General features: G+C 37.5%; 1 non-coding gene across 1 annotated transcript; it reads left to right on the forward strand.

Moving 5' to 3' along the window:
- Positions 1 to 5,237: 5,237 nt before the first annotated feature.
- Positions 5,238 to 5,343, forward strand: LOC145609815 (small nucleolar RNA R71). The gene has a single exon (XR_014106101.1). It is a non-coding gene; the product is annotated as a small nucleolar RNA R71 (small nucleolar RNA).
- The last annotated feature ends 331 nt before the right edge of the window (positions 5,344 to 5,674 follow it).

The following is a 5,674-nucleotide window of genomic DNA, read 5'->3' on the forward strand; positions in this document are numbered from 1 at the left end:
AAGTGAAAATAAGGATTGTCCATAGCCTTGAACTTAGGGATGTCATTGGGATTGAACTTTTGTGGGAGAAGGTCCTTATCCACCGAGACCCCTTGGGAGCTAATCTCTTGAAATCTAAAGTCGTTGGACAGTTTGCCCAAGCTTTCCTGGATTAGGTCCATTTGTTTTTGTTTTTCAGGATTACTTATTTGCAGCGATAGGTTTTGCAGCAATAAGTTCTTCTGGACTAGCCATTGCCTTCTTAGTTTTCCTTTTCTTACCGATTGGTTTGTCAAAAAGTAAGACTTGAACAAAAGTGTTGTCCTTGATTAAACGCCCTTCCTTTCTTGACCACGCGCTGTGATTTAAACCATATTTGTTTTAATACTTGACTCTAATTGACTTGACTTTATGTTCAAGAGATTAAAAGAAAAAATGGGGTTATATTTTAAGGGAATTTAAAAATTGGAGGATTAATATCCGACTTACCCCCCTAAAAAAATGGCGGAAAACACGCATTCAAGACTCTCTAGACATGGTCATAATGTGACAAACATGTTATGTGTGTGCTTTATGTGTATGTGAGTGACATGCTTTGACTGCTAGTGTATGACCATGGGACTTTAAGTGCCTAAACTCAATTTAAGACTTAAACATGGTTTGTACCATTAACAAACTGATTAATCTGATTAGTAGACTGTTAATTAGACTCGTCGTGGTGACTCGGGCAAGAAAACTGGACTGTCGCTAAAACGACAGAACAGTCGCCACTATTTAGAGCCTATCGCCAGACGAAAAAATTGTCACCAGGCGACAGACACTAAACTGCAGCGCCACAGTCCAAATTCCTGCGCCATTGCTGGAACATTAATTTGGACTGTTTCCAGTAATTTTACTCTAAATGGACATGCCTAAAGTCGTACTAAGTTGAATTGATTAATTTATTAGCCTTTAATTAATTCAAAATTAATTAATTAATTAGACAAAGTCCTTTTAGTCATTAGTCAATTTATTTAGTCTTTAACACAAGTCAAACAAACGATTAACACACAAATAATATATACAAGCAAAGGTGCACAAGTAGTTCACATAGTCACAACATGATGAGTTTGCAACCTAACCATGGCTCTAGTCCTCTAAAGTTCGAGGATATGGGTTAAGTCAAAAAGGTCCATGGTTAAGAATCCATATGCATTGCACATAAGCCTACCGTGAGGGTTGGAGCGAATGGACACGATTCCGCGAGTTCGTGATGAAATCGAACTCGACTCCATGCTATGGTGGATTCACAAACATTACACGTACCCAAATCTGAACTTTGCACATGATAGTGGAATATTCCATTGGGCAGGTGAAGCAGGAACCCCCAGAGGGTTATATCCATATGTAGAACACATATGGGTTCAGAAAAGTGAGAAAAGGACTCAATCAATAAGCAAAATCAAGCCAACAATGCTAGAAATGGTCAAAGCAAGAAGGCAGACCCCTGGCTCGGTATTGGAAGAACTTGGCGCCAGACTACAGGGACTGTCGCCGCAAAAATCTCCTGTCGCCAAGCGACAGAACTGTCGCCACGCGACAGAAACTTTTTACGGGCGACAAGCCCTGTTTTCTAGACGCTAGTTCCTACATGCCTTGGCAAGTTTCTGTGTTCTTCGAATTTTCCAGATTTCGCATCATCTTTTCGATTCTAGTCATGAAAGATATTTCTCAAATTTCCTACGTGTAAAATTCCTATGGATTTACTCATGGGGTATTCCCATGACCTTTTAATGCATATGACAATAATGTTAATCAAATCACGCACATGAAATACTTAGAATTTTTCGAGTCTCATCCGCTCACTCTAAGTAATTGCCAAAATTAAATAAATCCAGGAATATAAATAGAAATCCTCCCCAGTGGAGTCGCCAAAAACTGTAGGGAATATTTCAAGCATTATGATAACCCCAAACTTGAACCCCACTGTGATCATACACTAAAGTACGGTGGCGTTCCAAAGGGAAAGACAAAGAGCAAAAAGAGTCGCCAACAAGTTTTAGGAACTTGTAAACCCAAAAGACAATCCAAAAGGACCATCAACTACTCCATAAGATCTTGAACCAAACAGGGTCCGGGGATGAAGGTACGAATCCAATCTACAAAAGAAAGGACCCGCCCTATAAAATAGGCCTCTACTTTGTTCTGCTCGTATTCATACGCGCTTTTTGAATAACATACAAACATTATATTGAACCTAACCTGTTTATCTATGTTGGTTGAATATCAATGCACAAACAAGACTATTATTGGCGATCACTTGAGTTAAAATCACATTAGCCTAAACCAAATTATTAATTATCTTATTAAGCGTGATTTCAAGTACAAATTCCCTTTAACCTGCATAAAAGGTGCGATCAAGCAATAACAATAAAAAATATCGAGCAACATAATAATAAACCAATAACAACGCTTAACAATAATAGCAAGATCCTAGGCATGATACTAACAAGATTAATAACAAATCCTAGCATGTCACTAAACAATAAAGATCCAAGCTTTAAACCTAACATGGTACTAACATGATATTAGAAAGAATAAAGGCACCCTAAACATGATATTAGAAAGCATTAAAAGCATCCTAACATGATACTAGGAATAATAAAACAATAAACATGCAATCTACATTGTTAAAGAAATAGGGAGTAAGCTAATCTACTTATTTTGAAGCCTCGTACCTCTTTCTAATAACAAAATACATAAGTTAGTAAACTTCAATGAAAATAATAAAGAATATTAAAGAATTAAATTGAAATCAAATTAAATAAAGTTTAGACTAGTTTTGGACCAAACCCTCAGAAATTATCAAACCTTTCACGTCTAGGGCGAAGGCAACTTCGAACTTGGCTAAGAGACTCTAAGTCTTGTGAATGCGGAATATTGTATGTAAAAAACTAGTTTAGAAAGAGAGGGAGAGAGAAAGAATATATTGCTCAAGAGAGAAAAGAGAGAATTAAGGAATAATTGAATATGAATTGATGATTTTGAAAACAGGGATCCGGACGCTATTTATAATGAAAATAGTCTCGAAAAATCATAGAATTTGATAAGGAATAAAACTCCACGCTTTCGCCAGGAATTAACCTGTATTAGCGCGTTTTTCTTCACGCGGAATCCGATCTTTAATCAACTTGATCTACGGAATCCGTACAGAAGATAAAATATATATTTTTAAGATAATAAAACAATATTTTACTCCAAATAAAAATCTATTAAAGATAATTAATTATTAAATCTAATAATATTAGAATTAAAAGGAACTTTCTAGAAACTTCTAGAAAACTATAATTAATCCTAATAATTTTAGGGATAATAATTAATATTGAGCCCTCCTCTAGATCATGGGGCCGCATTTAAATAATTAACCAGGCCCAGTTTAGTATTTTGGCCATAACTTCCTCAATATTCATCGGAATTGATCTTATAATATATCGTTGGAAAGGTCCCTTCGAGCCCCATCCATCTACACTATTATTGAACCTTAATTATGGACCAAACTAAACTGATTCGGCTATTTTCAAATAAATTTGTCATTTTCAAAAACAGAGAAAAAAGAATTTTGATTAAAACTAAACCGCAACACTTGACTTTCAATCACTTTCACCTAATTCGATAATAACACAACGTGAAAGGCGTTCATCACTGGGTTTGGTTTTGGGGAGACACAAATGGGTGTCTACAACATGGAATAGAGAAATTCCCCGAATCCTCCATCTTTTCAGGCAATTCCTTATGAATGAGGGCACTAAAACACTTTCCAACTTCAACCGAGTCAACCTCATTGCACTCTCTCTTCCCATCTAGAATCTCCTTGAGGAACTTAGAGTACCTATGCATTTGGGTGATAGCATCGGTGAAGGGAATAGAAAAGTGGACTTCCTTGAGCATCTCAAGAAACTTACCAAATTACTTATCCATTATGTGCCTCAAGAACTTTTGTGGATATGGTAGATCGGGTATTCTCACTTCCTCACAGTCTTTCTCATCATCCTTCTTTTTCTCTTACTTCTACTCATAACTAACACTCTTAGACACACCTTTCTCATCTTCCTCTCTCAAAACACTCCTCACCTCGTCCTCCTCAATGGACCTTGAAACACCCTCATTAAGAACTCTCCCACTCCTAGTGGTGACGGAATACACGGGTTTCTTAGGTTCCACTCTTTAAGAAGGCAAAGAGGATGGACTAGCACAATCCTTAAGAGTGTTGGCAAGTTGGGTTATTTGTGTCTCAAGCATTCTGTTATGAGTCATCATCTCATTAAATTTCTTATCACTCACCGCCATATAGGTGTTAATGATCTTGGTTTGATTATCAATCAATTCTTCCAAATTTGTCTTAAATGATGATGGTTGGGAATAAGAATTTTCACCATTGGCTTGGGGCTTTGGATCAAAATCGGGAGGGGGTCTTCTTGGTTGTTGTTTGGAAAACTTCCCAGACTTTTGTTATTGTTCGAATTCCCTCCGCCTTGACTATTGCCACCATTATGATAATGGTTACCAAAGCCTTGAGATTGACCTTGGTTGCCATACCCATGGCTTGAGTTTTGATTACTATAACCTTTGTTGTTATAGTTGCCTCAGAAACCTTGGTTTCCTTGGCTCTTATAACCTCCATTATTATACTTATCGAAACCACCTTGAGGGTGAGAATTCCTATTGCCAAAATTCTTAGGTCCATCAAACCTTTGACCACCATTGGCATTAGACACAAAATTCACATGTTCATATTCATTATTCTCAACATCATCACATCCATCAACAAAAGCTTGTGAACACATGGAAAAATCATGACCATAAGATCCACAAGAATCACAAAATAGACATCCACTTGGCAAATTATTGGAAGTAGAAGGAGAAGAGTTAGAAAGTGTACCTGTCCTTTTGGGTTGGGAGTGAAGACTCAAAGAATTCGTAGAAACACTCTCAAGCTTTTCTTTGATCGATCTCATCTCCTTCCCTAGATTTGAATTTGGGATGTCAAGTTGTTAATTGCGTTGGGATTATCCACGAAATAAACCGTTGAGCCACTCTTACTCATAGACTCTTTCTCTCCTTCTTGCTAATCTCGATAGTATCTCACCACATCCTCAATTATGTCAACTACCACTTCTTCCGTCCTATTCATTATAAGACCACCGGCTCCTCCATCTAGGCATGACTTTCCTTGAGCACTCAATCCTCCATAGAAAATTTGTATTACTTTATAGGTAGGAATCCCATGATGTGGACACTCTCTTTGGTATTCCTTATACCTCTCCCATGCTTCTTAAAGATTCTCATTAGGCCTTTGTTTGAATCCTTGGATCAATGCCCTAGCCTCCGTCGTCTTCTTTTGGGTGTAAAAGCGAAACAAGAAATCTCTAGTGACATCATCCCACGTTCTAAGAGAATTAGGCTTAACCTCTTTATCTAATCACTCTAAGGCACGACTAACATGAGAAAAGGGAAACAACTTTAGCCGAATGAACTCTTGAGAAATTCCGTTCACCTTGATGGTATTACAATACTTCTCAAATTCTTTTAGGTGATTCAACGAGCTCTCACTCTTGGCTGCATTAAATTGCCTCCGTTCTATCAAAGTAATCATGGCCGGTCTTATCTCAAAATCGTTCGCCGGTGTTGTAGGTGGAGCAATGCCACTCTCAAACCT

The sequence above is a fragment of the Chenopodium album genome, chromosome 23 (genome assembly GCF_948465745.1).
Source record: "Chenopodium album chromosome 23, dcCheAlbu1.1, whole genome shotgun sequence".
Classification (NCBI taxonomy): domain Eukaryota; kingdom Viridiplantae; phylum Streptophyta; class Magnoliopsida; order Caryophyllales; family Amaranthaceae; genus Chenopodium; species Chenopodium album.